At 38.5% G+C, this 23,711-nt stretch overlaps 1 long non-coding RNA gene across 2 annotated transcripts in view; it reads left to right on the forward strand.

The window, feature by feature from the left end:
* Window positions 1-23,422, forward strand: part of LOC132679879 (uncharacterized) — a 297,655-nt gene extending 274,233 nt beyond the window's left edge. For both annotated transcript variants that reach the window (XR_013553995.1, XR_013553997.1), the window contains one exon: window positions 23,284-23,422. This is a non-coding gene — a long non-coding RNA (uncharacterized LOC132679879). The remainder of the gene's footprint in view (window positions 1-23,283) is intronic.
* Window positions 23,423-23,711: the final 289 nt, after the last annotated feature.

Below are 23,711 nucleotides of genomic sequence, written 5' to 3' on the forward strand. Positions count from 1 at the left end.
GTGTCAGGTTTTTTTTACATCTTCTGTATCTAGAAAGTCTTATGGAAAACAACAATAACAAAAAAATGCAGATGTCTTCAAATCCTCATTCCAATTTAACTTACAAGATCCTTATACATCCTGATGTAATTTTGACTCAAGCAGCCTACCATGTGTATGTTATGAAATTCCAAATGTTGGCATTTTAATCTGAAAGAATTAAAGAGCACTAGATAGTGCTCTTTAAGAAAAAGCACTAAATAATTTATGTTTACACTTCTTTCAAGTTTTATGTGCTTAGAGTCTAATAGTCCCTCTTCAGAATCAATGGAGAAACAGCATGATTTTGTAAATGAGATGAGTATTCCAATGGCAAGTATTTATTTAGTAATCTTGTGTTTTGATTTTACCATTAGTGTGCTATAATTCACAAGTGTTTTCCTACTGTACAGCCAGTGCCTGGGACAATGGAAAATATAAATGTGATGTTCATTTGTTCTTTGAATATTTCTAACTGAACAGGGCTATCTTGTCTCCTTGATCTCAGTCTTCTTTAGTTTTTAGTTTGTTTAGGTTTTTTGGCTAGGTTTAAGCAAATAATCTTAGATGAATTCTGCTAGGTTGTAACTTCTTAACGAAATCTTCAAACTGAGTACCTAAACTTTTTTTTTTATGTTTATTTTTGAAAGAGAGAGAGAGAGAGAGAGAGATAGCATGAGCGGGTGAGGGGCAGAGAGAGAGGGAGACACAGAATCTGAAGCAGGCTCCAGGCTCTGAGCTGTCAGCATGGAGCCTGACACAGGGCTCAAACTCACAAACCACGTGATCATGACCTGAGCTGAAGTTGGACACTTAACTGACTGAGCCACCCAGGCGCCCTTGAGTACCTAAACTTCTAAGTCAGCCATTGTGGATATCTTCTGCTAGTTCTCTAAAATCTCACATGTTTGGGGGAGAAAAATCTAGAGAGAATGGCATGATTCAAAAGGGATCCAATTGTAATAAACATTTCTCTTTGGCATTTTCATTCCATATTTGAGAAATTCAACCTTGCCACACCATCAGTGAAACTGCTTTCTGTCCTATGGCCTTAAGTTCAAGTATATCCTTCTCTGACCAGCTCACTCTGTCCTATGCCCAACAGTCCTGCAGCATGACACTTTCAGTCCACTGAGCCTACCACCTTTTCACCATCCTTTCCCCTCATGTACTCACTTCCCAGTCTAAATTCCAGAATCAATCACTAAATCATGCCTTTGCGTGACTCTCAACTCTCTTTCCCCATCCTCCCTTCTCTTCGTCACTTGGCAAAACCTCAACCCTCATTAAATCCTACTCTGCCTGCTCCACATGGCTGACTGATCCCACTTTAAATTCATGACCACTAACCCCAAGCGGGCCCTCTGTGCTCCCTAGTAATCATACTATATTTCTCTAATCAAATCATTATCCCACCCTCCTAGGAAACTGCATAATTATCTCTTCCAGCACCCTCACCTTTATTCTCACTCTAAGTTGATGACCTTGATTCCTAGTTCAGTGAAGGACCTGTTGTCATTCTTTTAAAACATAAATCAAATGTTATTTCTCTGCTCACAACCTTCCAGTAGCTCTTCTCCCTCATAAAAGTCATTACAATGATTTACAAAGCCCTACGAGATATGGCCCCATTACCTCCCTGACCTCATCCCTTATATCCTCTACTGCATTTACTGCTCTTGCCTTACTGTCCTCCTTGTTATTCAGCTAGCACATCAAGCATTCTTCTACTTCAGAGGCATGGCACTTACTGTTTTCTCTGCCTACAACACTCTTTCCCCAGATATATTTATATGGCTCACTCCTTTGCCACTTTTGTCTTTGCTCTCAATGAGGTCTTCTCTGGCTATTGTGTTTAAATTTGAATTCTGTCCTTCATCCTAGAACTTCCTCTACCCTTTTCCTCCTTTATTTTTCTCCATAGCACTTATCACCATCTGCACACTATGGTTTACTTCTTTGTTTTGTTTATTTTCTATATCCACCCACTAGAATATAAGCTTGAGCCCATGGGCCAGGATGGTGGCCTATTTTATCCACTGTTGAAACCCCAGTACCTAGAACAGTACTTGATATATAGTGGGTGCTTAATAAGTATTTGTTGAAGGAATGAATGAGTGAATGAATGAATGAATGAATGAAAGAATAGAGCATCTTTATTAAGGGAGGTGTGCCTAAACCTTACATATTGGCTTGCTAGTTTATGTCAGGTTGTTGTTTCTGTAGTCATTAGCAGAGAACACTTGAATCCAAATTTGTATTTTATTGGCAAAAAAGAAGTTGGAGAATCACAAAAATAATCTTACCCTGCCAGGGTAGTGCAGCTGTGACCAATGCTGTGCCTCACAGGAGCATCTGTGTGCAGTTTCCTTTGCCCAGAAAAAAAGGAACTGTTGCAGTCCATTCTCAGCAGATATCTCAGAAATAATGGCTTGTAACTCAAAGCTGCTTTTTCTTTTTTTAGAAAATCATAAGACTCACAAAAATTATATAAGGCCCATGAAATTTTCATAAATCCCACTCGCATTAATCAGTACTGCTTACCTTCCTACAAAAGTGCTTTTTAAGTATCTGAAGTTTGCCTTCATGTTAGTCAATGTTAATGGCATGTCTAAGTAATGCAAAATGTATATATATATTAATAGGATATTTTACCAATATATAAATATACCAAATTTTATTATACCATAAGTCATTCAAAATGTTTTCTTATATCTATTTTTAAAGACAGAATTATATAGACCTATATTATTAATACATTATAATATTTTGTAATGGGGTGTTGAGTTAGAGATTTTAATTGAGTAGTGGTTTGGGAATTTTTTTTGAAGGAAAAAAATGCAAGATCAGTTTTCCCCTTGTAGACTTTAGTAGATAATATGAATGTCACAGATATTACCTGCTTTATAAATCATTTTTAAGTTCCTTCTTCCATCTGAGCACTCAGAACAGCATCCCAGCAAAGCACTGAAAAACTCTTCAAATTTAAACCATTAAAATGAAATCTGTCTCTGAATGTCTGAAAGGATTAACTGTAAAATATCAGTTTGAGATTAAGTCAATAAAATTAATCATAACCCTGAAGGAGGAAAATGGGAGGGGGAATTCTGGAAAACTCTACCCAATTTAACAATGCTATAATGGAAAGGACTTGAGGGATTGCTATTAGTTCACCATAGCTAAATTCAAATACAAGCTTTTTTTTGTTATTCAACTTGTGGTATCATTTTTTTTCATCATCAAAATTAACCAAGAAATAGTCACAACCAGAATTTTTTCATTTGGATTTATTAGCTGTATAAGCTAGCTGAAATCTATGTAAAAGTTTTAAGACAAATTAGTGACTTGAATGCCAACTACAGTGACAGGGCCAGCTTTTGTTTTTCTTCTTTTTTGTAAAGCTGCTATATTGCAATTGATAACCATGGGTGTGAAAAACAGTTAATCTGTTGTTGATACAGATATCAACCATTGTCTGTTGTTTCCAAAATGTGCAGAGCTAAGTAGGGAAGGCATGGAGTGCTGAGCTGAGAGAGGCCATTTCTGCCTTGTTGGAGAACTTGTGGATGGAGCCCTGGAGCATACAGTTCAGCTAATGCCTGCCGTTATTCCCTGTTTTGTGGGTACATGTCTTATCTCCCCAAAGGCTGCACCTAGAGCAGTCCTGGGAATTTCCTCTTTCTTCTGTTGACCATATGTTCCTTAAGATTAGGACAATATCTGGTTCACCTTTCTAAATCTCACGAAACTACTTTCATTTAAGGCATATATATGTTCACTATTAGACATTAAGCCCTAGAAAGAATAGAAATCCAGTCTGATTAATCTTTTATCACCTAGCACAGTCTTTTAAACCTAGTTGGCACTGAATAAATAAACAAACAAACAAATAAATAAATAAATGTTGGTTCGATGTTGAATGACTGATTGAATAAGGAATGAATTAATATCAAGTACTCTACAACCCCTTAATAAGTGACCTCGGGGAATAAGCAGAGGAGCTTTGTGGCCCAAGCCCCCCTATACCAGGTGCCTGCTTCAGAAATGGGGAAAACAGAACTTTATCTGTGCTGCAGGAACTTCAATATAGCTGAGGCCACTCCCAGCAGAATTTACAATAACATGTAACTTTCATGTCCTAGGGCTAGTCCTCAGGCTGGTGAGATAGCAAAATAAAATTCCCTAGCATTTTAACTATTTTTTAGCAAAATCTAGTTAAAACTACTTTGGCCACTAGATGGCACTTGTATTAGCCACGTCTCCAATTTGGGAAGGGACTCTGTTCCAAAAGTCCTTTGTTACGTAGTTTGAAACTATGAAAGCATTCATATAAAAAAATACATAAAAATAAAAGATCTGCAGAAAACTTACAAATCATAACTAAATTTATGCCTATAGTACTGTAATTTATTAACACTATATACTCTTATATAATACTAAACTACACTAGACTAGACTAGACCATGCTATACTATACTTCATTACAATATATTCCAAGTTGATGTTCTGGGAACTTGTAAAAAATAAATATGGAGGAGGTTGAGGAGTGTACTTGTTGTGATGAGCACCGGGTGATATATAGAAGTGTTGAATCACTATACTGTACACCTGAAACTAATATTACACTCTCTGTTAACTAACTGGAGCTTAAATAAAAAGTTAAGATAAGAAAGAAGGAAAGAAAGAAAATCCACAGCCTTACCCTACATCTACTAAGTGCAAATATATGTGCAGGGCCTAGAAATCTGCATTTTAGTGAGCTTCTAGAGAATTTCTTGCAGAGTGGTTTCCAAAGAAAATACCACTATTTAAGACCACCTTCATATGGAAAAGTCATGCATTATTTCAACTAAGGATTCAAAGAATAAATACTCCCTCTCCTTCTCCAATACTTGCTAAGGCACCTTATTATTGAACTACCCCCTCCTTACCTATGCTCCAAGTTCCTATTGGTAGTTTGTCACCTGAAAGAAAGCCTCCAACACAGCTCAGGTGACAACAGGGGAAATTGAAGAAGAATGATGGGATCTCAAGAGTTACAGATAAAGGGATAAAGGCTTTGGTAGGCCAGGACTTCCTGCCACTGTAAGACTACAGGAACACACCTTGCACATGCTCATTTCCTTGCCAATCCCTTCACTTTTTCAGGTCAGTGTCACCCCATCACCAACTACCCATTTCCCTGCTACCTTCCACTGACTTTGACTAAAACTTCTCTCTTCCTCCTGGCTCACTACAAAATAGGCCCCAAACTCTCAGCCTCTCCCCTCCTGTCCCTATAGCCGGTATCTAATGCCTGCCTGATTTCCTTATTATCAGCAACCAAAAGAGATAAGTAGCAGTGGCAGGATTGCCAGATAAAATATAGGACACCCAGTTACTTTAGATTTCAACGAATAATTTTTTAGTGTAAGTATGTCCCAAATATTGCATGAGACATTGTTATACCAAAAAATTATTCATTGTCTGAAATTCAAATTTCACTGAAAATCATGTATTTTTATTTGAGAAATCCAACAACCTTATCAGTAAGAGGAAAGAAAGAAAACAGAGGTGATCACAAGTGATAATGGTCTTTGGAGTGTCTAAAAGACTGCAGTGAGAATCATCTACATGTCAGGAACCTGGACTCAAACTGCTCTGGGCATCTCCCCTCAGAAGCAGAGACTGCCAAAGATGGAATGGAACCCCCCGAGACTATAGATGAGCCTACTCTTGAGACAGTCAAGACCACAGGATAGAATGAAACTGTAGAAAACAAGATAGAAAATACCAGAGTATACCACATATAGTAAGCGTTATTGTTTCCTTAACAACAGGTATGACATTTTTATATTGTTACATGTACACTGGTAATGAGTCACCATGTAAAATACATTTCTTATTGAAGTATAGTCTATAAAGTTTGATAAAGACTTCCCTGGACCTTCTACATCATTGAGATAATTGCCTTCAATGAATGCCTGACTATACGGATTATACATAAGTTGGGAAATATCTATAGTATGTTAGTCTATTTATTTGAGCAGTTCCTCTTCACTAGTACATCTCTGATATTGAGTGATCTGGAAGAATAGTCTACTGTGGCAGAAACTGGCTCTGTTCTCTTCTTTCTCAATAAAGGAAGACCACAGCTCCCAAATCCCTTGCAGCTCAGTGGAATCATGACTGGTTCTCACCAGGGGACCGTGGGGGAGGAGATGATGTATGTCACCTCCAGTGAGGTGGTAAAGAGCATGTGCAACTTCTCTACAGTCTTTCTCTACCTTGTCTGAATGCTGGATGCAGACTAGATTTCACGGCCTTTGAAGATGGAGAAATAATTCATTGAAAAAGTCCTGGGTCCCTGCATGGAGCAAAGCTCCAATCCATGCCTGGGAACCTGCATTAGCTGTGACATGAGTGAGAGACAATCTTTCATTGTGTTGACCCACGTTTTGGGTTGTTTGTTTTAGCAGACTAACCTAACTACCACAATTATATTTTTATTAATGCAGGAGGCACATATAATTGCAAATACACTCAAGCCAGTACAAATTGCTACACAGGTGGACCCTATAAAATATACGAGCCTTGGGGTGCCTGGGTGGCTCACTTGGTTGAGTGTCTGAGTCTTGGTTTCAGTTTGGGTCATAATCTCATAGTTCATGGGTTTGATCCCCGCGTCCAGCTCTTCACTGACAGTGCAGAGCCTTCTTGGGATTCTTTCTCTGCCCCTCCCTATCTCCTGCTGTCTCTGATTCTCTCAAAATAAATAAATAAACTTAAAAAAAAAAAAAAAAAGTATACCAACCTTGAGCCAGATGCTTCAGGACTGTTTCCCATTTTATTAGCATAACGATGGCATTTATAGTTATCAATGGTTTTGTAATTGTAAATGTATATTATCAATATTACCAGTTTGATCCTTGAGTTTCTTTTTTCATACATTAATTTTTACATGAATCATAAGAGGAAATAATAGTTGTTTATATTGCTTGTCATTCACAGGTGAAAAACTTGGAACCATTAATACCAGGAGAGTGAGAAATAAATTATATATATCTGGTATCCTTCAAAATAACCTTATATAAGAATGCAAGCCTATGTGTGTTTAGCCTCACCCATCTTTCTTGATAGTAAGATTAACTCCCCAAATAAATACTTTATAAAAGTAACACAAATGAACTCAGTAAATTTATGTGGCTGCCTATTTTAAGTCTCTGTTACCTCCAGGATAAGATCCAAATACCACAGCATATCATACCCTTCATGTCCTTGCTCATCTCCCTTGACTCGGTCCCCATGTGTCTGTCCTCTCACGTTGAAGCGATGCTAAGTTACCTAGCAGTTTGTAAAAATCACCTAAAAAAGCAGATTTAAAATGCAGGTTTCTGGACTCCAGTGTTAACAGTCATGTTCAGTAGATTTGGGGTAAGACCCTGGGCTTTGAATTTTAATAGATATCTCTGGTAACTCTGATGCAGGTGAATTATAAATTACCTGTTAAGAAATACCATTTAAAACAAGTAATAAAAATAGTTAATACTGTAAGATGTTTTACAGAATTTTAACAAGAAAAAATGCTACGGAGGCGCCTAGGTGGCTCAGTTAGTCAGTTAAGCAGGCAACTCTTGGTTTCGACTCAGGTCATGATCTCGCTGTTTGTGGGATCGAGCCCTGCATCCGGCTCTGTGCTGACAGTGTGGAGCCTGCTTGAGATTGTCTCCTTCTCTCTCTGCGCCTCCCCCACTTGCACATGTTCATTCATTCTCTCTCTTTCTCTCTCTCTCTCTCTCTCAAAATAAACAAATAAACATTAAAAAAAGAAAAATTGCTACAAAATGCATTTTTTTCTGTTATTTTTAAATATATATATATATATACATATACATATGTATATATATGTGTGTATATATATATACATATACACATGTATATATATGTGTATATATATATACATATGTATATATATATATATATGTACATATGTATATATATACACCAGTTATTCATGTTATTCATACATGAAGCTATAAAATTAACTAGGTAGGGGCACTTGGCTGGCTCAGTCAATAGAACATCTGACACTTGATCTCAGAGTCATGAGTTTGAGCCCCACGTTGGGTGTAGAGATTACTCAAAAAAAAAAAAAAGAACAACTGGTAGTATGTTTCTAAAATATCTACTGAACTTATTTCTAAAATAACTACTAAAGCCATTTTCCACTTTGATTAAGAGAAGTATTAATGAAGTCAGTCAGAGAAAGACAGATACCATATGTTTTCACTCATATGTGGATCTTGAAAAACTTAACACAAGACCATGGGGGAGGGGGAAAAAGTTACAGAGAGGGAGGGAGGCAAACCATAAGAGATTCTTTTTTTTTTTTTTTAATGTTTTTTTTTTTTTAAGCGTTTATTTATTTTTGAGACAGAGAGAGACAAAGCATGAACGGGGGAGGGTCAGAGAGAGGGAGACACAGAATCTGAAACAGGCTCCAGGCTCTGAGCTGTCAGCACAGAGCCCGATGCGGGGCTCGAACTCACAGACCGCGAGATCATGACCTGGGCCGAGGTCGGCCGCTTAACGGACTGAGCCACCCAGGCGCCCCCATAAGAGATTCTTAAATACAGAGAACAAACTGAGGGTTGATGGGAGGTGGGGGAGAGGGGAAAGTGGGTGATGGGCATTGAGGAAGGAACTTGTTGGGATGAGCACTGGGTGTTGTATGGAAGCCAATTTGACAATAAATTATATTGAAATGAAAAAAAGGAAATATTAATAGCTATTCATACCTCAACTACTGTTTTTTTATTTATTTATTTATTTATTTATTTATTTATTTATTTATTTATTTATTTATTTTAGTGTTTATTTATTTTTGAGAGAGAGAGAGAGAGAGAGAGAGAAAGCATGAGCAGGGGAGGGCCAGAGAGAGAGGGAGATACAGAATCTGAAGCAGGCTCCAGGCTCTGACGAGTCAGCACAGAGCCTGATGCAGGACTCAAACTCACGGACCTTGAGATCATGACCTGAGCCAAAGTTGGACGCTTAACCAACTGAGCTACCCAGGTGCCCCTTCAACTACTGCAGTGTGAATCTATATATTAAAGAGCAAAATATTGGATAAACTACATATTGAGTGGGTTGATTTGAAAAAAATAGATAGCAATAATATAAATAAGTAATATTGCTGTCTGAATCATCAGGAATAAACAATCACAGGTTAAATTCAGTGGGGAAAAAAATAGCCTCCAACTGCCAGTAGAGGCTATAATCTACAGGTAGAGTCAAAAGAAAATTTTGTCTTTCAAAATTAAATTTTAGTCAGGAGGATAGTTCCATGCAAGTGAACTAGTCATGCCCCATTATAACTTCTTTACCATCATTTTAATTTTCAGAACTAGGCTGTTTTTACTGAAATTTGGAAACACAGACCTAAATTTTCATTCTCTACTTCGCTTCAATTCACTGTGAGACTCTTTGCAAATCACTCTCTTTTCCTTTTTACACTCCTCATCTGTAAAATAGGACTAACGTTTGCCAATAACTTAAGGTTGAGGAAAAAAATACCATAATCATGTTTCTGCCAAAATTTGAGGCTCTGGGAAGAAAATCACTGCATATAAATGCAAAATGTAATTATCCTGAAAGTTTTCCCTGTTGCTGTATTGGTAGAGTACATATTTCAAATGTAAATATTGAAAAAGATCGTTCTCATGATTAACATTAATAAATATTTATTGAGGTACCTATAGGGTATTTGGCAATGTACTAGTCAGCAATCTTACATCAAATCTGAAATAGACTCACAATGCAAATAAATATATAACCTAAATTAGAATTCTACAAATTGGAGACTGGCCAGTTTCTCCCCTGAGAAAAAAGAACTCAAAAACATGAAGAGCTGACTGGGTACATGAGAACTGGACACAAATCTCAACTGCTGAGCTAAACCACCTTCTCAGATGCCAATCCTACAAACATCACTTTGAGATTTCTTCTATAAAGAGATACAACCATAATCCCCAGGAAACCTGAGGGAGCACCTCATCTGAAATCTAGGACTTCCATCTCTGAAGTCGATGAACCACATCTGCTCTTCTCCACATCCCTCTAAGCAGGGTGGCCCAGAGGAATCTCAGTTTTAATAAAACCTCAAGACTTCCCACAGAGGTTCCTCTATTCAGAATTCTGGACTTGGCTTCTTAGATTAAGAATTTTTTTAACCAATTTGTAGAGCTTTAGTCAAGACAGGAAATAACACGTTGCAGAGTAATTAAGCCAAGAACTCTGTGGCAAAGGTTCAAAACCTCATTCTAACTTTGACTCATCCTGGGACCTGTGAAAGTGACTTCACTTCTCTGGAACTCTTTTCTTCTCATCTAGAAAATGGAAAGATGAATACTAACCTGCTTTGATCAGAGACTTGTTACTTGGAAGAAAAATGCATTTGTAAAGGTCTTTGGAAATTACAAAGAGCTATAGAAAGGTTAGATAATGAAGGTTTTGTCTAAGCAAGACTGGAATGGCTACTTCTCTTTATTTTTACCCTCTGTTGAACTCACCTTTCTCTTCAGGCCACAGAAGAAGGAACACTATATTTCTTCCCTAAGGACATTTTTTAACAGAAAATTTTAAATGCCTTTTATATTCATGTTTCAAGTTCTCCTAGAATTGGCTTTTTTGCCCCAGCGTTATGTATCCAAGATAATGAGGAATTCAGAAGAACCACCTGCTGATAAAAAAAAATCCACAGGCTGGCCTGATGCCCAACAAAGATGAGTCCAATCTATGAGCAATCAGGGAAATCTGCTTCTTTTCTACACAAGTAGTAGGGTCCTTCATCTTTTATTACAAACTTAAGGCCCTACAACCCTTCATCAAATTCTCATGGAATAGGAATACCTCTCCCAAGAGGTTTGAATTTTGAATAGGTTGAATTTCTCACCAGCTTGGAAGCTTTTCTTTCTACAAATAATTCATTTCCTTCTAGTTTACAAAGCATTTCCACATATTCTGAGTAAACTAAAACTCAAGGGCACCTAAGAACATGCCTTTGTCTGCTTAGTAATAAGTAGTAGAGCTTAAAGTCAAACCTATAAGTGGACTTTCTGTACTGCACAGTGCTACTTGCCTTGGTTATTCTAGAAAGAGTAGAAAATAAGATTGTAAAGGCAGGCAGCAGCCAGAACATGGAGGGTCTTGAATGCTATGTAATGCCAAATCACTCAAGGATTGCTGTTGTTTTTTGGGTTTGGGGTGTTTTGGTTGGGGGTTTGGGGTGAGTTGGTTTGAGTTTTAAATAAGAGCTGAGCTGTTGATTGACTAATCTTAGAAATGTATGTATAATAGATAAAGGAAAAGATAGTGTATCAGTCTGCATGTAATCAGAAGACAGAAACCACATAGTAAGTTTAGCATTAAAAAATTATTTAACTATGATAGAGAAGTAACTATAAAGATGTAAGAGAACTCTAAAGAGAACATTATGGTTGGGGAAGAATACATAAGAAAGAAGAAATTTGGACAGAGGGCCTCCAAATGTGGACAGAGGGCCTGCAACACTGGGGTGAAAAACCTCATTGAAGAAGGTATGGTTTCAGTCCACTGGATAGGGGAGATGTTTGCTAATTGGCCAGGCCAGAGTTGATCCACAGTCACTGCACAGCAAGAAATAACCCTCCAGGGAGTAAGCAAGTCAAAGCTGGTGGATGAGCACACACAGGGAATCAGGGCATTACTGCTGGTACAAGGTCTGGAGCATGTGGTATCCATAGTGAGACAGTTATAGGAAACAACATTCTGGAGTACAAGCAAGCAAGGAAGACACACAAAAGAAATCAGGATCCACTGCCAGCATTAGATCTGAGCACACAAGTGTCCACCTTGGGAGGGTTGAAGCAAGATAGTCACCAGGTCCAGGCCAGGCCTGCAAAGTCACCAATGGACTACACATTCTGGGGCATATTTGGGGTAGTGCACCAGTAGATAGTTAATAAACACAGACCTCAAAGCAGGAGCAAAGAAAAGTAAAATGTAGCACATGAAACCAGGAAGAGAAGCTCTTGTCCTCCTGTGGTGTCCATTGGACAATCTTTACTGATGAAGCTTAACATCATCCTCACTGTGACAGAGAAATGCTTAAAGAGTCCAGTCCATTATCCCAAGCATGTATTGAAAACTAAATTTGGAGCTCAAAGACAATAAACTTATAACTGGCACAGATAGCTTGGAAGTCCTCCCCCATCCTTCCTGAACAGAGAAATGACAACAGAAATTGTCATTGGTTAGAACCATGATTTAGTAAGGGCCCTATAGCCATTTCCCAGGCTCTTCTATCTGAGCTCTTATAGCCATGACCTTCAGTTGGCTCCTTAAAAATATTCTTCTATTGAATCTTTAACAGTTCTAACTCCAGCTCTTCAAAAGCTTTCTATATCATCCTTTTTTGGGGGGAGAAGGCAATTACAAAAAAGGAAAGGGAAAGATGGCATCTGGAGAAGTGGACACTTTTGTTCCAGCATTCTCCAATGGACCTCTAAAGCTGACCATGATAATAAGATCAATTCGGGGGTGCCTGGGTGGCTCAGTCAGTTAAGTCTCCAACTCTTGATTTCAGCTCAGGTCATAATCTCACAGTTTGTGAGTTGGAGCCTCACATCAGCCTCTGTGCTGACAGTGTGGAACCTGCTTGGGATTCTCTCTCTCTCTTCTTCTGTCCCTCCCCCACTCTTTCTCTGTCTGTCAAAATAAAGAAGTAAACTTTAAAAAAAGGAATCAGGGGTGTCTGGGTGGCTCGGTTGAGCATCGAACTTTGGCTCAGGTCATGATTTGGCAATCGTGGGTTCGAGTCCTGCATCAGGCTCTGTGCTGACAGCTCAGAGCCTGGAGCCTGCTTTGGATTCTGTTTCTCCCTCTCTGTCTGTTCCTCCCCTGCCCATGCTCTCTCTCTCTCTGTCTCTCAAAAAATAAAATAAAATGTTAAAAAAAGATCAATTTGAAAGCAACTGGAACTCACTTAAAAACAATTTCTCTGTGCATCAGTGACTGATACTCTTGCCCGCTCAACAAACACTTCTTGCTTAAGGTAGGGGGATCAAAAACCTTTTCCCATTGATCTCTTCAAGCTAGTCACACCCATTCGAGGAGTGAAAGAGACCAAAAGGAACAGGGGAATTAAGGTGGATAGTACTTATTAAGCAAACATTGAAAAAGTAGGTTCTTGCTCATAGTTTTGTAAATAAGGGAATATCTGATGCAAGTTTCTCCACCCAGAATGTATATAAGGGGATTTCTGGAAGCTCTTTAATGTTTAGTGTTCTAAAAGTCTCTAACGGGTGAGGAAAATCCAAAGGGAGGACAAAACAAAATGATAGAAAACTCTCAGTTCTTCCATCTGTGTAGGAAATGCCCTGCCTTTTCACAGGCCATCAAACTAGTTACTTTCTTTTTCTTCTTAATGGTTGCATAACAGTGATTCATCTTTTACTGTAAGTCCATCTCTCAAAAATTCCATAATACATATTAATCAAGAACCTTAAAAGTCACCAAATTCTTTAATGAAGCAATTCCATTTGATATTGTTGACCATTCACTCCTTCTAGTGGCTTTCATAATACAGTGCTCTCCTAATTTTCCTCCTACCTCTCCCTTAAGCATAGGAATTTCTTGGGATTGTGCCGTGGGCTTCTTTTTTCCTCACCTACTCATCCATCTCCTCAGTTATCAGTTCCATGATTTAAATTACCACCTGCATGGAAATGACATATATATTTCTGCAGCCGAGATCTGTCTTCTAAGCAACAGATATATATATCCAACCACCTCTAAACACAGCATCAATGCTTCCCAGGCACCTCAAAACAACATGTACAAAGCTAAAGTCATGAATTTTCCCCCAAACCTTTTCTGGCTCCTTTATTCTTTATTTCAGTGAATGGCACCACCACATACCCAATTATTTAAACTAGAAACCTAGAACCATTTTTGATGGCTCTTCCTTCACCCTCAACTCCCGCACGAAATTCTGCTTCCTAAATATTTCTGAAATCCACCCACCTCTGTCCATCCCCCTCGTAACTCCCCCAATTTGTGGCACTATCATCTGATGTCCTCTTGATCAAGGTCTTCCCATCCAACCCATTCACACAGCAGACAGAGACATTCTTACAAATCAGAAATAACATCGTATAATTCTGTCATAAGAAGGGTTTACAACACGTCAGTCACTCTTAGGATAAAATCCAAACTTAACATGACTTTAAAAGTCCTTACTTTCCCCATCCTACCTTTCTACACTCAGTGTTCCTCCTTCCTCCTTCACTAACATCTCTGAAGTCTCTTGTTTTCTCCTACCTCTGAGCCTCTGCTGCTGACTCTGTAGAACCCTCTTCCCTTTCACCTAGCCCTGTGCGCTTGGCATATTCCTACTCATGTTGAGAGTAAGTAGATCATCCCATGAAAATCCCCCTCAGACTCTCCTGGATTGTGAAGTGACCTATATGGTGTTCCCAGAGCATCATGCCTCTCCCAATCCAAGCATTTATTACACTTCATTTTTCTTTTTTAAAACTCAGCTTAGTTGAGGTATAATTTATGTACAATTAAATTAGCCAATTTAAGTGTATAATTTAATACATTTTAACAAATGTATCAATTGTGTAACAACCACCACAATCAAGATATAGAATATTTCTATTAGCCCAAAAATTCCGTTGTGCTTTTCCTAGTCAGTCCTCCCCACAACACCTCTGCCTTCAGATTAACCACTGATCTGCTCTGCCATTGTAGTTTTGCTTTTCCATAAACATAAATAGAATCATACATGCACACATAGGCAGTCATTTGTGGCTGGCTTCTTTCACTTAATGGAATACTTCTGAATGAAATTCATCCTTGTTTCATATAAGAGTAGTTCATTCCTTTTTTTTTAATTGCTGTGTAGAATTCCTTCACATAGATATACCAGTTTGTTTATCTATTAACCTGTTGTTTCCAAAATGTTTGCTTCCAGTTTGGAGACATTGTGAATAAAGGTGCTATAAATATTTACTTACAAGTCTTTGGACATATATTTTCATTTTTCCTAGGCAAAGACCTCCAAGTAGAATTGCTGGATCATATGGTAAATATATGTTTAACTTTATAAGAAACTGCCAAATTGCTTTCCAAAGTGGCTGTTTCATTTTGCATTCCCACCAATATATGAGAGGTCCAGTTGTTCTGTCTTCTTGACAACACTTGGTGTAGTCAGTCATTTTAATTTTAGCTACTCAAGTCGCTGCACAGTATCACACTGTGGTTTTGATTTGCATTTCTCTAATGACTAATGGTGTTGAACGTCTTTTCATATGTTTATGTGACATTCATATGTCTTTGTTAGTAAAGTATTTGTTCAAATATTTCTCCCACTTTTGTATTAGGTTGACTTTTTATTATTGTGTTAAAATGTCCTCTGTATATTCTGGTACAAGTCCTTTATTAAATATATGTTTTGAAAATATTTTCTCCCAGGCAAAAACTTACCTTTTCACTCTCTTCTAAGGGTCTTTTGAAAAACAAAAGATTTCAATTTTTATGGGGTCCAACTTATCCAATTTTCTTTTATATCATCCTATGTTTTAATGGCTTTATTAATTGCCTGTCCTTCCTATCACAGAATAAGCTCAATGAGAGAAGACTACATGTTTCTCTTGCTTACTATTTCCTGTGCCCGACATGTAAGGCGCTCAACACCTGGTACGTACGGCACTCAAAGATATTTAATCCATTAATTATAATTAGTAAAAATATGGAGATACAACTAAGCCTTCTGTACTAGACAACCCAATCATATTACCTGCCACACCTACAGTCTATTAGGCTGCTGTGTTTTATACCACGTGGTTCTGTTCTTTCTATTTCTCTCCTTCTTGGCTACAAGTAATTAGGCTAGAGAGAAGCAAGGGCATCCAATCTGCAAGCTAACTGTACAGGCCTCCGATGTGGGAAATCTATTCAGAGATCAGCTAGACCAATCACTCTTATTAATAGTGAATTGCAAAATACAGAGAAATAGGCCGTTAGTAAAGAGATATGAAACTGAAATGATGCAGAGAAAAAAGCCATGAAATACAGCAGAAGCCATGAACATGACATGACAAGCCATGACATTCTGAAGATGAATCTGTAAGGTAGATAAGAGAAACCAAGTATACTATGGTAGTTGTCAACCTGACCACACATCAAAATGACTTAAGAAACTTAAAAACTCAATCATCTGGGCCCCATCCTATAGACTGTTATTTACCCAACATATATTTTTTTGAACATCTACTATGTGCCAAGCACTGCTCTAGGCACAGGTTACAGGTGTGAGGAAAACAAATAAAACCCTTATCTTTATTCAGCTTATGTTCTGTGTCAGAATCTACAGAGATGGGATTAGATGTATATATTTGCTATAGATTAAATGTCTGTCGGAGCGCCTGGGTGGCTCAGTCGGTTAAGCGGCCGACCTCGGCTCAGGTCATGATCTCTCTGTCCGTGGGTTCGAGCCCCACGTTGGGCTCTGTGCTGACAGCTCAGAGCCTGGAGCCTGTTTCAGATTCTGTGTCTCCCTCTCTCTCACCCTCCCCCGTTCATGCTCTGTCTCTCTCTGTCTCAAAAATAAATAAACGTTAAAAATAAATAAATAAATAAATAAATGTCTCCCCCCAACATTTATATTTTGAAATATTAACCCTCAAGGTGATGGTATTAGAAAATGAGGCCTTTGGGTGGTGATTAGGTCATGAGAGCAGAGCGCTCATGAATGGGATTAGTATCCTTACAAAAGAAGCCAGAAGAGAGTCATTACCAGAACTCCATCATGCCAGCACCCTGATCTTGGACTTCAAGCCTCCAGAGCTGTAAGAAATAAATTTCTGTTGTTTATGAGGCATCCATTTTGTTTGCTTTGTTATAGTAGCCTGAACTGACTAAGATAATTTTTAAAGCTCCATGGATGAGTCTGACTCAGACTTAAGAACTGTTGAAGAAAAGGAGCAAGTTAGAAGTGGAGAAAGGGAGATAACATCAAAAAAGAAGAGGCACAGAGAATTGCTGACTTATATTAAAGGCAGAGACCTGGTCTAAAGATCTGTGAACTCCTGATACTGAGATCCAAAGAGCCACCTGAAATTTTGTTCCAGCTTCATTGAGACTCTCTTGTAGTGTGGTTTCTGCTTTCTTATGAGGCTTAGGTTGTCCCAGGCTTCTGTGAGTTTCTCCCACTCAGCTGAAATTCCTTTACCTTATTTGAAGACTTGAGAGCTTCTATTACTTTGAATGAAAATAACTGAATTAAACCCATGTCCTAAACTTGGCCCTAAACCCATGTCCCTTCTTACCCTAATGGAGGGAGATGACTGACAGCAACATGCCTAGCCTCTTTAGGCCTTCTAGCCTATTCCCCTAGACACTGACTGAGGACCAATAACAACTTAAGGTAGTTCCGAGTAGGACAACTAGGATACTACCATCTGCATATGAGTATCCCATAAAAGTATGAGTAAGACTATCCCACCACCCCACAGACTCCTACTGCCTTTTCTTAACTCACCAGAAAAGACCCCTTAGATAACAGTCCAAACTGAATCTCATCAATCACTCTCCTTTGGATACTATATTTTGACTGTTAACCACTAGCCTTGGGGTTTTCAGATAGACTGACCTTGAGCTCTGTCTGACCACCCCCAGACCCAGTTTAGTCCCCTACCCCAAGGTAGGGGTAGGAGGTAGTCCCCTCCCTCCAAGTTATTGATTCATTCAACAAATATTTATTTAAGTCCCTAATATGTGTCATACACTAGATCCTCATGGATCTTACAGTTTAACTAGAGAGACTAAAAGAGAAAAAAAAAAACAAAATAATTATCAATTATGAATTATAAAAACAAAGAACTAAAAATAGAAAAAAAATTAAAACAGTGAAACCAACTTTAGATAGAGTGTTTAGGGGAGATATTATGAAAAGATGACATTTTATCAGGAGCCTAGCATGAGGAACAGACCCTGAAGCAGAAAAACATGGCTCAGTTGAAGAACTAAAAGAGCTCCCAACTGAGGGGGTTAGGAGGACACCAATATAACTAAATAATTCAGTCAGGGTCTTTAAAAAAAATCTTTCTGTGGCACTTGGGTGGCTCAGTTGGTTGAGCTGACTCTTGATTTTGGCTCAGGTCATGATCACAAGGTCCATGGGATCGAGCCCCATGTCAGGCTCTGCACTGACAGCAGAGCCTGCTTGGGATTCTCTCCCTCCCTCTCTCTCTCTGCTTCTTCCCCACTTGAGGGCACCTGTGTGTGCGCGCGCGTTCTCTCTCTCTCTCTCTCTCCCTCTCTCTCTCAAAGTAAACTAACTTTTTAAAAATCTGTTTCTCTATATAGTCATTTTCAGTATATATCCTTTTTGTTTTTCAGAGTAATATTGATATAGCTGTGATCAAATGAGTGAACATTCCATAGTGACTAACTACTTAGCATTCAGCAAAAGCAATTCACCTTTCAGTGGGAATAGAGAAAGGGAAGCCTTTTAAGGCCTTAAGGCTTTTAAGACGTAGGTGCAGAGATTTTATGGTTTTATGTATATTGTATTGACCAAGCAAGCCCAGATTCAAGGGGTGGTGGAATAGTTTCCTCCTCTGCATGGAAAAAGCTGCAAAGTCATGCTGAGAAGGCTCACAATACAGGAAGGCCATTAATTATGCTATCAATATATTCAATGCACACTGAATTGTGTGCCATGCTCTGTCAGCTCCCACCTATGTGTACAGACTCTTAACTTGCTCTGCTTCCTCACTGAGGGCTGCCACTGCAGAGTTAGTCTCCGCAGCTTTATCACTCCTCTCAGCATCTGTCATGCCTTCCATACCAGCTCTTATCCAGGGGCCATTTCCCTCACTCCATTTCCTATTGCTTTGAACGAATAGGCCACCAGGCCTCTCACTCTAGTTCAGATGAGTTGTCAGAGGTTTACAACCTTGTCTCTGCCATGAGGACAAGCCTGGGCTGCCTTTTGAGCACAAAGATAACAAGATAAAAGACCAAACTATAGCTAGCAGACATCAAAACATGTGAGTGGGCCCAAGCTAGGTCAGCAGAGCCATCTACTCAACCCGTACCTGACCACAGACTCACGAATGAGGCCAGCTGAGACCAGAACTACCCCACTGATCCATAAACTCCTCAGCAATTATAAATAGAAACCAAACCAAAAGTGCATTCTTGTAGACTAGCCCATGCTAGCAGGAGGTAGGAGAAAGAACTATAACTTAGTGCCAACATGAGGACTCAGTAGCAGTAATCCCTCAAGAGAAATTGGTAAGGAGATGTAATTTAGGTAACAATTTAGGATCCTGAATCTGGGAAGAGGAAGATTGTGAATTTGATTTTGGATGCTTTTGATGTAGATGGTAGAGATGTTCAACAGCAGTAGGAAATGCAGACCTGGAGCCTGGAAAATAGTTGGAGTAGATTGCTGAGACAGTAGAGGAGGAAAAAAAAGCTGAGGCCTTAGCCTTTGGGAATGATCAAACTGGAGAATATAAAAAAGATAAGTCAGCTTTAAAAAGAAGAAAAAGGACAAAGTAAACAGAAGAAGAGCCAGGACAATGTGGTCATAGAAGACACAAGAGCAGAGAATTTCAAAAAGGAGGAATTAAACAATGTCCAAAACCGCAGTAGCATGAGGGAGAGTAAGAACTGAAAAATCCTATCTGGAGATCAGTGAATGAGAACGAACAACTATTTTAAGACTAACTCACAGTGAAAAGTATTAGTAAAATAAGGGCTTTAATTAACGATTTAGAAGCATTTAACAACGTTTTTGAAAGGTCATACAAGCCCAGAATAAACAAAATATAATAGATGGGGGAAAGAGTAAGGAGGAAGTTAGGCAGCCAGTGCGGGGGCCTCAAGAAGAAAGGCATTTATCAGGAAAATATAACCACTATTTTTCTATAATTCTCACTATTGCTTATAAAAACCACAATACTCCTTGAAGTTGGAAAACATTTTGAATATGCTTCACTTTGTGGATTTGGAAACAGTACCCTAGAGAGGATTCAGTTTAGAGGAAAAGGAACACCCCCCACCCTGCAAAATAGATTGCATAAGAAGCCAAGTATAGTTTTTCTTTGATGGCACTCACTGAGTGTTCTCTGAATTTACAATCAAGGGCTTCTAATTGATAAAGCTTTGATAGCACAAAAGGTCATCAAGGATTACTCAGTCCTGCTTTGCAACATGCTGTGGTTTTCACAAACATTAGCAATTAATTGCAATAGATAATGGCATGATTCATCCTTTTCAAACACAGGACTGCATCCTGAAGCCCCTCACCTGCAGTAAACAGCAAGTAGGAACTGCCCTTTCATGTAAATGCATGCCACAGTTAAATTGGTCTCTGAAGTTTGTTTGATATTTATTCCATTTAACACACACAGTTATATGGGATCTAAATCTATTTCCACACATGATAAGAAAAAATCTTATTTTTCAAATAAGATCCTCATACCACAGTTGATATATGTATGAACTTGCCATTTAAAAATACTCTCTTTAATTAAATTATTCCTTCTTTTAACCAAGAACCCTTTATTGTCCTAATGATTTATTATTTTAATTCAGTCCAAGTAGCAAGAGGGAATTAGGTACCATTCTGTTATAACATGTCTCATTCCCATTCCAATTTTGTTCTCAATAAATGTGTTACAGTTCTTCCTCTGGCAGTCAAGGAGACTTCACACAAAAGCAGCATTTACTTTCAGTTATAACAGAGCCAAGTAATACATATGCTATTCGACAGTTTGGAGTATCTGTTTTCCAGCATTCATCTGGAGCTGTTATTGGAACCATTAAAATTATTTTTTTTTAGTTTTTAAAGGCCCAAGACATATTAATTTGTCCTGATAGATGGTATAATGTGTTCATGTAAAAGAAAAACAAGTGTTACATAAACCAGGACTAAACTATCAACCACCGCTTCTTTACCTCACTTTTGACTCTACATATTTAATTTATTCTCCATTGAAAAGGCAACCAGTAAAAGAATAAAACCCCATTTTTATTTACTTTTTACTTGGTGATAGTCACACCCTTTTTCACAATGAGCAATGCTATTTTTGACCCAAACTAAGAATGAAACTTTTGCTTTCAGACAAAAGTAAATACAGATGGTTTGATAATATTACAGAACTTTGTACAAACTTTCTTTTAAAGCAGGCCCATTTAATGCCATATTTCATTAAATATGGCCTGTCTTAAATCAGACAGGCTCTGCTACAAGGAACCAATCTTTATCTTTATTTAAACTCAGAGTAGGTGGCTTGTCTGTCACTATAAGACATTGTCTTCTTTGTACTGGGATAGACATTAAAGCTGAGAAGCAGGGTGAGCCTCTTTAACCCAGGCAGGCCAATCCAATTTGCAAACAGATTGTTTCCAAAGGTTCTTTTTCAGTATGTTGTGGGATTTTGAAAGCATTTTCAATATTCCATAGAATACCATAGAATTCTAAAATACCATAGAAACAATGGTATAGGGGCACCTGGGTAGCTCTGTAGATTAAGCATCTGACTTCCGGCTCAGGTCATGATCTCACTGTTTGTGGGTTTGAGCCCCACGTTGGGCTCTGTGCTAACATCTCAGAGCCTGGAGACTGCTTCAGATTCTGTGTCTCCATCCCTCTCTGCCCCTCCCCCACTTGTGCTCTATCTCTCTCTCTCAAAAATAAATAAAAAAATTTTTTAAAAAGAAACAATGGTATACTCAGTGGTTAGATGCTTAGAATAGGCCATAAAAGCCTGTTTTACACATCTTATAGTTGTGTTAACAGTTTAACAGTATCATAAGACACCTGTACTAAATAATACTATAAAACTATGCACAATATTTCAATGAGAAAATTCACTGAGAGTTCTGCGTTTTCATGCCTTTGACACAGCTTCAGTAACACCCTCTTTAATTCTTCTTGCAGACCTCCCTCCCTGTTGGGCAATAGGAGTTAGACTTTCTTGCCCTAAATACAAGCCACCAGCAATGGCCACTGTTATTTGGGGTCAGGGTTCTAGCATAATAGATGAATCACAGACAGGAGGTGAAGACAGAGACTGGGGGTGATGGGTAAATGTGTGGGATAGTCTAATTGGTAAAGAATAGATGAAAGTCTCTTGCCAGCATACACCTCAGGCCCCACTCTTTGATCTAGCCTATGCAACATCATTCCTTTCTTTTGCCCTGAGGATTATTCTGTCTAATTCACCTTTGATTGCTACTACCTGTTGCTTCTGTCAAGGTTTCTTTCTTCCTTCTGGTCTACTGCACTTCAGAATAGGAGTCTTGATTTTTTTTTCCCTTTGTTCCTATACATCCTTTTGAAGTTTCCTAAAGATTAGTATAGCTGCTAACAAAGGAAGTCAAGGGATAAAAGAGCACTCCTAAATTTACTTTCTATATCTTTAAAAAAAAAAAGTAGATTAAGTTGAGAAAGACAATAGTACACCTGGATGATAACAGTAGGTTCTGGATAACAAAACAAGGTATGAATTTGTTCTATAACATCCAAGAGCAAGATAGATCACGTTAGTGGGTATGCTCCACTTGGAAAAAGTATTGCTCAGCCCCCACCAGCCAGAGGTATCAGTATATTCCAGCTCACATTTGGGAGACTGCCTTTTCCTCCAGGGTGGTGCCCTGAGAATAGGGTAAATCTCTCCTGATCGTCAGGCCATCTCGGCCACACATGAAATGCTTATTGCTTAAGTCTCCTAGTCCATCCAAAGATGGGCCACACCATTCTTCTATACCAGAGATCTCTTAAGTTAACTTTTTAAAATTATTATTGAGTTCTACACCAAACATAGGGCTCAAACTCATAATCAAGAGTTGCATAATCCACTGACTGAGCCAGCCAGGTACCCCATAAGTCAGCATTTAAGATAGTCATAAATGCTTGCTATTCATAGCATCAACATGCCCCACTTCAACTCCCCATCAGAAAACCTCACTATGAGGACAAGGGGGACAGGCTCCCAGTACTCATAAAGCTGTCGCCTAGATTGGCACCCCACTCCAGTCTCTGAAAACTAACCCACCTTCTTGTCAGTTTGTATCCTCTGCCCTCTTCACCAACCTCCTGCCACCTTCATGCCCGTACTGCCATTCTCCTCCTACATCTGTCTCCAAAAACAAAAACTTGAGTGGTGAGATTTTGTTCCAGGTGTCAAAAAACTCCCATTTTCATCCATGTTCTTTTTTCAGGCCTTCCGTATAAAGGCTCTTTATGACACCCTGAAGATGGAAAGCCCAGAATCAGAACATAACAGCTTCTGGAGATGGTGGGAAAAATTTTTAAATTATGTCCATTATCCTCCCAAATATATTTTAGAGGAACTCTCAGACTCAGGTTTCTCTGGGTTTTTTTTTTTCATAAAAGATTTGCAAGGGACATAAATGATACAGAGAGAAGTTCTAAGAATCTTGTAATTAGGGTTGCACAAGAAAGGAGAGAGTGAATAGGGCAGAAAGAAAACTTGAAGAGATAATGTCTGATTATTTTCCAAGACTAAAGAAATATATCAAGATACAGAATCAATATAAATTTTAAGTAATGTAAAGAAAAGACCATACTTAGGCACAGCAACCAGAAATCATTAATTTTTTTAGATGTGATGATGGTTTTGTGCTGA

The sequence above is a fragment of the Panthera onca genome, chromosome A2, assembly GCF_046562875.1.
Source record: "Panthera onca isolate mPanOnc1 chromosome A2, mPanOnc1 haplotype 2, whole genome shotgun sequence".
NCBI lineage: Eukaryota > Metazoa > Chordata > Mammalia > Carnivora > Felidae > Panthera > Panthera onca.